At 31.9% G+C, this 12906-nt stretch overlaps 1 pseudogene; it reads left to right on the top strand.

The window, feature by feature from the left end:
• Nucleotides 1–598: 598 nt before the first annotated feature.
• On the top strand, nt 599–2357 carry LOC120195148 (annotated as a pseudogene).
• The last annotated feature ends 10549 nt before the right edge of the window (nt 2358–12906 follow it).

The raw sequence follows: 12906 nt of genomic DNA, 5'->3' as shown, positions 1-12906 counted from the left end.
AACAACGATATAATCAGCACATAGTAGCACTTGTGAGAACACGAACCAAATCTCGCTAGAGACTATCATCGAAAACAATAGAGAAAAATAAGTGTTTTTGAACTGTGTTTAACCTAGTAGGTTAGCACGGTATTTATAGTGTTTCACAAGGGAGACGAATTGGAAAAATATATTCGAGCTATTAATTAGTATTCGAATAAAATCGAAAATAATCAATTAATACCACCTTAAAAAAATTCGATTGTTAATAAGTATCCAAATAAAATCAAAAATAAATAATTAACACAGAATCATATTAAATATATTCGTGAATTGCAACTCATTATGTATTTAATATTTAAATTAAAAAGAAATCTCATAATATCTTTTTTTTAATTTAAAATATTAAAAAAGATGATTAAAGAAAATATTTAATTTATAGTGGGTAAAATATTTTGCACGTTCTTCGCTCAAAATCGTAAAATGTAGTTCTAGATGGTTTTATTGCAAAGTGAAATTTAATTCATTTTATGGCAGAATTGATTTGTCGTTATCGCTTTGGGAAAATATCTTTCCAGCATTTAAAGGCAAATGCAAGTCTTCTTTCTTCTTTACCACACAATAAACAATGATGGAAGATCAGATTTCCATATAAAAGTCTACTTTGCTTTATCCTTTATCATGTCTCTCACTCTACTTCAATGGAGGTTTGGTTCTTAATCCTTCTCACCATCTCAATTTCTCTCATCTTCAAAGCCATCTTCAACCTCTTCACCCCTTCCAAAAGGCGCACACACCCTCTACCTCCAGGCCCTTCCACTTTCCCCATCATCGGCAACATCTTATGGCTCACCAAATCTCCCATCCAACTCGAGTCAATTCTCCGCAACCTCCGCAAAAAGCACGGTTCCATGGTTACTCTCTACATTGGTTCCCGTCCCTCCATCTTCGTCTTTGATCGTTCCCTTGCTCACCAGGCTTTAGTCCAAAGCGGGGCACTGTTTTCCGACCGCCCCGAAGCTCTTCCCACCGGCAAAATCACTTCGAGCAACCAACACAACATCAGCTCCGCACGATACGGAACAACCTGGCGGGTTTTACGGCGGAACCTGACGTCGGAAATCCTCCATCCTTCGCGTATCAAATCGTATTCCCATGCTCGTAAATGGGTTTTGGACATTCTTTTTGACGAGTTACAGTCTAAGGCTAAAACGGGAGAACCGGTTCAGGTTCTGACTCATTTTCAATACTCCATGTTTTGTTTGCTGGTCTTGATGTGCTTCGGCGACAAGCTTGGTAAAGAGCAGATCAGGAAGATCGAGGATGTTTTACGAAGGGGACTGGTGAGTTTTGGAAGATTCAGTGTGCTCAACTTCTGGCCTAGGGTTACCAAAGTTCTGCTTCGCAAGCGATGGCAGGAGTTTCTTCAGCAACGCAAAGAACAAGAAGATGTGCTGATTCCATTAATACGAGCAAGAAACGAAGTTAAAGAGGAGAAACTGAGCAACAAGGAAAGTGATGATGATTATGTTTTGGCATATGTTGATACATTGCTGGATTTGGAGTTACCGGAAAGAGAAAAGGAAGCTTAACGAAGGGGAAATCGTCAGTTTAGCCTCTGAATTCCTTAATGCCGGCACTGATACAACCTCCACCGCTTACACTGGATCATGGCAAATTTGGTGAAATACCCTTATATTCAACACAAGATGTTGCTCGAAATCGAAGGGGTTGTGGGAAATGAGAGGAAATCAAAGAGGATGATTGCAAAAGATGCCTTATCTGAAAGCAGTGATCTTGGAAGGGCTGAGGAGGCACCCACCGGGCCACTTTGTGCTTCCCCATCGTGTGAAAGAAGACACTCTACTTGGGGATTATCTTGTCCCCAAAGATGGAACGATCAACTTCATGGTGGCAGATATCGGGTGGGATCCAATGGTGTGGGATGATCCATGGCGTTTAAACCAGAGAGGTTCTTGAGAGAGACGGGGAAGTGTTTGATATCACAGGGAGTAGGGAGATGAAGATGATGCCTTTTGTGCTGGGAGAAGGATCTGTCCTGGGTTTGGGTTGGCCCTTTTACATCTGGAGTATTTTGTGGCGAATTTGATATGGAGATTCGAATGGAAGGCTGTGGGTGGAGATGAGATCAGCTTGGAAGAGATGCAGAACTTTACGGTAGTGATGAAGAATCCATTGATGGCCCACATTTCGACAAGGAACATATAGGTACTGCTATCATGCTTCAATCTTTTTTTTTTTTAAGTGAAGTCCAGTATGCTTAAATCAATCAGCTGATAAAGGGTCATATGTATAGTTATGATGTACGCGTGTTCCTTATTTTAATGATACACGTCTCCGTAAAATATTCTGCTCTAGATTTAAACATGTGGAACAATATTGCTAACGTGGTTGGACAACAAAGGAAAACTCTATTGCTTTCACTCTATTTAATTTCAAGATAAACTACTTTATTTATTAAAAAAATCAGTAAAATATATCAAATATCATCGAATTTCAGATGTTGTATTATTTATATTATTGAATTTTCAATTTTTCAATCATAATACTGAATTTTGATTTTCGTTCTAAATATATGACTAAATTATTAACGACGTGATGACATGTTGTGGAGGAACATAAGCACAGTCAATAGGGCTATGACCCCTAAAATTTAATTATAATTTAGACCCTTTAAATTTTAAAAAATAAAATTTGGTTGTCTCAAAATTTTATATTAAATTTTAATTTTTTTAATGTTCTTAATTAAATCTCTTCCCATAATTTAAAAAAAAAATCTTATTAGGCCTTCCAAAAATTTAAATTTTTAGTTAGACCTTAATATTTTTGGAAAAAATATAAATTAAACCCTTCAAAACTTTAGAAATTTTATTTAAATTTCAAAATATTTTAAAGTTTTAATTTGCTCTCCTAAATTTTAACATCAAATTTTGCCACTGATGACATGGATGATGACTACAAAGTTGGTTGACGATTGTCGATTTAGACACTTCATCAAAATAATATCTTTTTTATTTGACTGTTAATAATTTAATGGTCAGTGGTATAATTAAAATAAAAATTAAAGTTCAGTACAATAATTGATAAAATTAAAACTTAAATGCTATACAATACTTAAAGTTCAATGATATCTAATATAATTTACCCTTAACTTTAAGCTTCGGTGAAATTCTATGGCATTTTCATACTTTCTTTGGCAAAATTTTAAGGTCTTGGTATTGTGCAAGTACTCCTCTTCCCTTTGTGTCATTTGTGTCCTCCAATATTTTTTTAGATTTAATGTAAAAAAATTCTCAAATTGTATCATTTTTCTTAAAATAGTGCACAACTTTTTATTCAATGAATTTAAGTGTCACTTTAAAAAGCTTTAAAATATTATCATATTTTTAAAAAATATCATTTTTCTTAAAATTATAAAAATTTCAATACCTAAAAATCACAAATGTAGGTTTTGTTCTTCGTTGGGTAGGGTTCGTAAGTTGTTATTTTTGTGGTTGGTCATTGGGTAATTAGTGGTCGATAGAGGTTCGATCGGGTGGAGGTTCGGTCGATTACAATAATAGCAAGACTGGTGGCTGGCATGGGTTTATGGATGGAAATTAAGGTTTTAGATGTTTTGGGGGATTTTTGAGATTTAAGAAAACTTTGAGGTTTTTCCAAAAATTATAATTTTTTGATTTTTTTACTTCAAATAAAAAAATTCTATAAGTGTGACATGCAACAAATAACAAAATTTTATAATAGTCTCTATGAATTAAGCATATGAAGTGGTAACGTTTGTAACGTTTGACACCTAAATTAAAAAAAAATTAGGCACCACTTTGTGAACAACTTTATAATCTGAACACTTTTTTATACTAACCTTTTTTTACACGTAAACTTTATTTCACAATAAAATCCATGTAATTTTCCAAAAAGATTTATCTTTTTATTTTACATCATTTTCAACCTTTATACCCATATAATCATCCTTGTCTGCGATGAAACCCACATAAACAATGTAAATCAATTTGCCCAGCTCCTTTAATCATTCTTCCATAGTAATCTTCTAAGTTTTCTGTCGCAATCGTCTTTCGGGTAGACCCGGAATTGAACTTCGACTTAAATAAGACACTTTAGAGTCGTCACCGATCATATAAAAATATTTAGGATGATTGGACACCATTTTACCTGATCTGCGTTGTACCAGAAATATGTCGGATTCAGGAGACGGTTACAGTAAACGAAGAATTAACACCCTTGAACTGCCCTTTCGAAACCATTTTAATTTGTCAGTTGTCTTAATTCGAAAATTAAAATTAAAATTTAAAGACTCGCGAATTACTTACCTTTGATCGATTGAAATTATCTCTAAAAACTTAAAACGTTATATTATAAAATAAAAGAAATATCAAATAAAAATTAAATTTAAAAAAAATCAAAGAACGAAATACTAAATTTTAAAAAAAATGTTATATGAAAAATGTTAAAAGAAAAATAAAATAAATGAAGAAAAATATTAAATTCAGAAAATAAAATAAAAAAATAAAAAATGTTAAAATAGAAAATAAAAATAAAACAAAATAAAATAAAGAAGTGAGAAAATAAAGATAAAACAAAATAAAATTAAAAAAAGAAGTGTTAAATTTTAAAGAAAATATAAGGAAAGGAAAAAATAAAAGTAAAATAAAATGTATAATAAAATAAAATAAAAGATAAAATAATAAAAAATAGTAATAAAGATAAAAATGAATTTTTAAAACTTGATTTTAAAATAAAATAAAATAATTAAATAAAATAAAATAATTAAATAAATAATCTAAAGAGATTGAGATAAAAAGAAACTTAGTGAAAGCAGTCTTAGACTTCAGTTTTACCTCAAATTCCTTGGATCATCGAAACTGATTTTTACTTCAAGATTCACGTTGATTACAATGTCAATTCTTCGTTGCCGACTCGGATTATGTTGTTTCAACAATAACTGGTTTCGATATCAGTTTCCTCTTAGCAAATAATTTTGCTAAGTGTGTTCTCGGAAAGTCGAATATGAATTCTCACGTTTGGGACCGAGCCTTCGCTTTAGCCTTTAGCTTAAAAGAAAATTAGCTAAGCATGCCCGATTCATACTTAGCATAATTGTTGAAAACGAAATTTAAAAGAAAGTAAAGAAGTGTGCGAAAAAATAGAGAGAAAACTAGAGATAAAAAGGAGATTTTAATCTCAGATCTGTGTGTGAGCTAAAATATGTGTTTAGGCTTACCATGATAAGGTATTTATAGCCTTCAAATTCCTAAAACCAAATTAAAGATAATTCCTAAAATAATATTTTTATCCTAATTAAAACACTTAAAATTATTTAAACTAAAATATCTAAAACAAAGATAAAATAAAATAATATTTAAAATAATATCCTAAATCCTAATTGAAATACTAACATTTATTTAAACTAAAATAAAAAGATAAAATATAATATTAATATATATACTAAATTAGCCCCGAAGAAAATGGGTGTCTACAGCTGCCCCGCTTTGTCCTTTTTCGTGTAACGAAAAGTAGGACAAAGATAAAATGACACAAATTTTCATTCGGTAATTACGAATGACTTCTCTGTCGCGAAGTTGGGTCAGTTTTGAAATGATATCATTCTTCATGAAATTGGAATTGGAGTTAGTTTTGAAATGATATCCTTCTTCATGAAATCGGAATTAGAGTCGTAATGTGGATTCTTGTTGCCAAATCATAGTCAACCTTAGTCTTCTTCTCGGTTTAAAGACCTCGGTTTGAAAATTCAACCGAAAAGTAGTTCTTCGATTCTACCATATGGTTGATATGCCCTGGAGTTGAATGGAATCAAACTCGAAGGTTTTTGTTGACATATAGCCCTTCTCGCCTTGAGCTATGCTGTAAATTCGGCTGAGAGATAGTTCCTTGTTGCTAAATTGCAACAAACTTAGCTCTTCTTCTCGACTTAAAGACCTCACTTTAAACTTCAAACGGAAAGATAAAATATAATATTAATATATATACTAAATAAGCCCTAGACGAAAATGGGTGTCTACACTTTCCTTAATGAAACCCATTGAAAACAAAACATTCATCAACTCTTTTGCATTGATGAATTTATCCTTATTTTCATAAAACACATTGAAAGATTCTTTCACTTCCATTACGACCACTATATATATGTATTGTATTGTTAGTTTAGCTTATATGATTGTAATATGTATGAGTGAAAAGAAAAAAAATACAAGAGATTGTGCGTAAAGCTTAGTAAAGCTATATTGGTGTTTGTAAACTAACTGAAGCTAGTGTTATACTCATATTTTGGTTCATGATAATAACGTATGAGTTATAAAGTTCATCGAGTGTCTGCCAACACTTCCAACAAGTGGTATCAGGAGTTGGTTCGAGTTTATGTTGCAGTGAAAATGACCAACATGAATCAACCATAAATCCCGAGATTGAAAAAGTCAAATTATGGTAATTGAAACATCTAAATGAAGGTGTTACTCGATTCCCAAGATTATTGGGATATCGTCGAGGATGGTTATATCGAGCCCAAAAATGAAACAGCAGAAGCAACCTTGACCAATGAAGAGAAATGGGTATTGAATGAATCCCGGAAAAAAGAAAATAGAGCATTGTTCTTTATTTTTGAAGGAGTAGATGAATCTACCTTTAAAAAAACTCAGATGCGAAGATCACAAAGCAGGCATGGGAGATTTTGCAAAAATCTCTCCAAGATTCTGAAAAAAAGAAAAAAGGTATGTTTCCAATCGCTTAGAGCTGCATTTAAAATGCTAAAAATGAAAAATACAGAAATAATAGATGATTATGTTAACTTGTAAAATAGGTTGTAAACAAAAAGAAAACAAATAATGAATCATTCGATGAAGTTAGAGTGATTGAAAAACTTTTATGGGATTTGACACGAAAATTTGACTACATGTGTTGAAATATGTATCGATATAACAAATTTTAAGACAAAATGTTTTTGGACTTGAATTGAATTTATTCAAAGTTTTCAAAAGGTTTCAAAAATAATTCAAAGTCCATTAAATTCGGATTTGAGCAAAAATATTAAGAGGTATCGATACCCCACAGGGGTATCCATACACCATGAAGGCTCAAATTACAGAATGCAAAAAGGGTACCAATACCCCCAGGGGTATCCATACCCAGGTACTGATACCCCCAGGGTATTCATACCCCCTGGATACAACGGATAGTTTAATTTGAATTTAATGAAGGAGTGTCGATACCCTATGAAGGGGTACCGATACCCCCTGTTATGGGCTGCCTTGATTTGTAGAACAATCATCCCCAAACAGCTCCAAAACATCCCCAACGGCTATATACGACTTCAAACTCATTTCAAGCTATAAATACAAACTGAGGATACTTGAAGAAGAAAGAGAACAACTATCCAAGCAATCAAACACAAGAGAAGAGTTTTTTATTCTTATTTCATCTTTCTCTTGTAAATATTTTGTTATTGCGAGCTCAATCTTGTAAATACCTACCTTAGAGAGGTTTTCTTGTTTAGGTTTCGTATCCTTTGTAAACGGGAAAGTTTATAGCTTAGCCCATGTAAAAGCTAGGGAAAGGTTCTAGTTTATCCCATGAAAAACTAGGGAGTTGTAAAGGTTATCTCTTTGTCCTTAAAAAGAAAGAACAAATTAGTGAATTTGTTGGAAAATCCTTGGTGAGGAGCTAAGGTAGTGGATGTAGACATGGTTGAGAAGTCGAACCACTATAAATCGCTTTGCAATTATCTATCTTTCAATCTCCTTACTCTCTAAACACAAAAACCATTCCGACTTCTCCTTGCAAACCATTCCGGTTGTCGATTCGAGTTTCTAAAATTCCAACAACATGGTTATCGCAATAGAAGAATTAAAAGATTTATCCCATATATCGATCAATGAGCTTTTGGTTCACTTCAAGCCCGTGAGAAGAAAGTTAAGCATCAATGAAGGTGAAACCAATAGTAGCTATACATGAGGTCGAAGAAATCATGGTGGTTATCATGGAAGATACAGAGGTGGATGAGGAGCACAAGGACGGGGTGGTCAATTACTAGACACAACTCAAACAAGTGAAAATTCTCAAACATCAAGTCGTGGACGAGAATTTAGAGTCAAGCCTGAGGTCGAGATAGATATCAACAGGGAAATAAATCGAGGTACAATGTTATAACTACAATAAAGGTCACTATAGTTATGAGTGTAGATCAGCTACCAAACAAGAAGAAAGAGATAATGTAGCAGTAGCTAAAGAAGAAAATGTTGAAAAATCTCATGTTTTCTTAACTTGCAAAGAAATGGAGAATTCAAGAAAAATATATGGTATCTCGATAATTGTTCCAGTAACCACATGTGTGGCCGAAAGGAGTTGTTCGTGAAGTTAGATATAATAATTCATGGACAAGTAACTTTTGGTGATAACTCGAACGTGGAAGTCAAAGACAAAAGCAAAGTCATGATTACACAAAAGAATAGTGAAAAAAGTACATCTTAAATGTTTATTTATGTACCAGTTTTGAAAAGTAATATCATCTGCATTGGTCAACTTCTAGAAAAATGATACGAAGTGGAGATGAAAAACCACTCATTTGCCATAAAAAATAAAGATGGAGAGTTAATTGTCAAAGTTGATACTCAAAATCATCTATTTACCATTGATATCGAGTCAAGAGAAGTCAAGTGCATGAAAATGGTAATTAAAGATGATTCATGGTTGTGACATATACGTTACATGCATCTTGGTTTCTCGGATCTGAAGTTCTTATCGAAGACAAATATAGTTGAAGGAGTACCAGAGATCAACCCTCCAAATCAATTATGTGAGGCATGCCTTAAAGGAAAGCAACACAGACAAAACTTTGAAGTTGACAGATCTCGATGAGCCCAAAAGTAGTTGGAGATTGTACATAGAGATATAACTAGTCCTTTTAACATACCATCACTTGGTAGAAACATGAATTATCTAATTTTTATTAATGATTTTAGTATAAAAATTAGGTTTATATTTTGAAAGAAAAATCATAAGCACTGAAGAAAGTGAAATAATTCAAAGCTATGGTAAAACAACAAATTGGCCAATATCTAAAGATACTTAGATCATATATGGAGATTGTACATAGAGATATAACTAGTCCTTTTAACATACCATCACTTGGTAGAAACATGAATTATCTAATTTTTATTAATGATTTTAGTATAAAAATTAGGTTTATATTTTGAAAGAAAAATCATAAGCACTGAAGAAAGTGAAATAATTCAAAGCTATGGTAAAACAACAAATTGGCCAATATCTAAAGATACTTAGATCATATAGAGGAGGCGAGTATGCATCAGAATTATTTGAAGACATCTGCAAAGAGAAATGAATCATCCATCAGTTGACAGTTAGATACACGCCTCAACAAAATGGAGTTGTAGAAAGAAAGAACCGTACAATCCTTGATACGACAAGAAGTATGATAAAAGGTAAGCACCTATAAAAAAAAATTAGGCCGGAGCTGTGCAATTTATTGGCTGAACCGATGTCCAACCAAGAGTGTGAAGTGTATGACTCCAAATGAAGCTTGGAATGATCAGAAACTGGGAGTTGGACACTTTAATACTATAACACCCCCAACCCGTATCCAACCCAAATACGAATCTGAGGTGTCACATTGACTTTACAAAGTACATATATTTATAAAACCATAGTAAATTTAAATCTTTTATTAACACAAAACTATATATATATTGAAAAATTTAAAAAAAAAAATCACCTCGATCAGAGCGTACATATTATATGAATATATTTACATGCCAACACATATATATTACATAAACGAACATACTGTGTAAGGTTCTTTTGATATGATCTTCAAATGATGATATTCGGCGTGGCTGCTTTTAAGACTGATCTTCTTGCTTTTTTGTACCTACGTGTAAATCAATTACACACTAAGTCATATACTTAGTGAGGCATAGAATATAATAATGAATTTCCTATGAATATGAACATGCAAATAATTACTCATGTAATAATCATATAATAAATTAATCATGTCATACATATAATACATCATAAACAATAATAATATAGTAACATATACTCATATAAATACATTGGATATTTCTTATAGGCCCATGTACATTACTGAGAACTTAAGGTATGTGAGTACATTGAGGTTGTGCACTATGTTGTCACCACAGCTCGTATGGGGTTCCACTAGGGGCATGTGAAATTTGTCCCGAAGGACCTCTGTAAATGTCCCGAAGGACCTATGAAACCCTCGACTCTTGGCATGCTAACTATACCCTAGCTCTCATATCACATAACATGATCATTATTGTTATTATTCATTTGTTCATGTATTCATATACTTTCTCCTGTATTCACATATATCTTTTCTTTTATCACGTAGAACATATACATATCATTATCTATCTCGTATCATGTAACATATATACTTACATCTATTCATATGAATCATATAACATTTAACAATTTCTATAAACATATAAAACATATATAACTTGTGCATATATGTATAATAACCATCATGTATTCATGTTCAAATAACTATGCTATAACTATTAATTATAGGAATAGACTTTTCACAAGTCATAATTCCTTTGAACTACATCTCTAGTATGCACTCACCTTAGCCTTGTTTGCTTTGATTCAATCCTATTTCTTTGATTGTTTCGGAACGAGATTACGTTCTATATCTACACAATAATACATGGATCCATTTCAGTATTCTAATGGATATACTCTAATTGTTCACTCCTTAAACTAAAAGAAAGGCTAATTACATCTTTTATTTAAGGTATGCATCGATACACTCTGTGGTGCATCAGTACATTGATTCAATCCTATTTCTTTGATTGTTTCGGAACGAGATTACGTTCTATATCTACACAATAATACATGGATCCATTTCAGTATTCTAATGGATATACTCTAATTGTTCACTCCTTAAACTAAAAGAAAGGCTAATTACATCTTTTATTTAAGGTATGCATCGATACACTCTGTGGTGCATCAGTACATTCCTTAACATGTGTATCGATGCACTAACTATGCATCGATACACAAATTACATTCGATGTTTTTATTTTGAAGGGTACATCGATGCACTTCCTGTGCATCGATACACTGAATAATTTCTAGAAATTTACCCTTGATGCATTGGTACATGTTGAATCTGTACCGATGCACACTGGCCCAAAATTCCAATTTTTTGCACGAAAATCACTCAAGTTAGCTCAATTGTGTCATATTTTAACCCATGTCATATACCTAACTTACATACACTTACTTAAACCAATTAATACCCATTTATCACATCTTAAACCTCAAAATCCTATCCACCCCTGGGATTAAAAAATTAAACTCAATTTTTGAACATGTTCTAAATCCTCTTCTAACACCTCATATCTCTTAATTCATTCATTGACAAGTCAAATTTAATCTCAAATTCCACTTAGCAACTTTATTCCAAATTTTCATTCAAGAGTTCCTAATCTTTAATCTCTCCTAAGTCCTTCATCCTTTGATTTTAAGATAACTTAAGCTTTTCTTAAGCTTTATTAATACCTTAATAATCAAAACTCACTTAAACATAAAAGAAATATTCCACAGAAATCATACTCACCTTAACCAAGGAGCTAACGGGAAGAAGAAAACAAGAAAAATAAGCTTTCAGACTTCTTTCCCCAAATCCCACATGTTTATCCTTAAATAAATGAGAGAAAATATCATTAATATTGAAAAGACCATAATAACCCTCATTCTTTCCATCCTTGCAATTTAATCCACTACTTAAATATTCCTATTTAATTCCTTATACTTTTCAATCTTTCGAAGTCAAACCTTAAAGTTTCAAAATTTCCATTTTAGTCACTAACCGCAATTTTGGGATATTACAAATCTCCCCTCCTTTTAAGAAAATTCGTCCTCGAATTTTCATTACACATACCGTTAAGAACATCTTTTAATTTTCTCTCGCTACTTTCTCTAGTTTATCCCTTTGCAATTTATAATCAACGATTTACTTTCAATTTCCAAAGAATCCAATCCATTTCTAATTACCTTATAACAATAACTAACCTGTTATTCCATCATCCTTTAACCCAGAACGCAACATTAAATCTTCTTCAAATGTGATTAAACATATACTTTACGGAATCAAACAATATTTTCATAACACTATCTACCATTTCCTTACTTTCATACCAACTTATAATTCACACTTTACACCATTTTTCTTTTAATTTCCCTATCTATTTAATCCTTTATAAATTATCATCTCCTTGTCTCATAGATCATATCTTTTTCCTTTATGCTCCCATACTCTTTTCGTATCACTTATAATTATCCTTAAACAACACCCTTATCGTAATTTCATAATTTCAATAGTTAATACTATTTGCACAATTTTTCTTTGTAAAATCCTTATTCCAGTCACAAGATACTTATATCTTTCTATTATCTTAAAATTTTCTGTTAATCCTTAACTTCCGTTATCACACCAATCCTTTAACTCAAATACTTGCACCATCCTATTACTTTGTTATTCAACTTAATTCTCTAAAGCAAAACATAAACCTTTGTCAAATCATCCACATATATATCCTTTCTAATCAAAATAACTCATCTTTTATTTCCTTAACTTATTAAACCTTCCTTTTTACTCATCCATAATACAATTTCCTTGATTCACATTCAAACATTCCATCTACCTTTATTTTTTAAACTACTCACTAAAATACACATTCTTAAACTCTTCCAAAACCATATAACTATATAACTAGTCTATTTCCAATATTACTTCCAATCCCTTGAAGAATAACTCCATTAGATTAACATAGATTTTAATTCTCTAAATCCAAATGGAACACCTCAAACATAACTTGTTTACTT

This window comes from Hibiscus syriacus, unplaced genomic scaffold, assembly GCF_006381635.1.
Source record: "Hibiscus syriacus cultivar Baekdansim isolate YM2019G1 unplaced genomic scaffold, ASM638163v2 tig00117007_pilon, whole genome shotgun sequence".
NCBI classification, from domain to species: Eukaryota; Viridiplantae; Streptophyta; class Magnoliopsida; order Malvales; family Malvaceae; genus Hibiscus; species Hibiscus syriacus.
The sequence above is the reverse complement of the archived record's forward strand: the minus strand, read 5'-3'. Positions and strand labels throughout refer to the sequence as shown.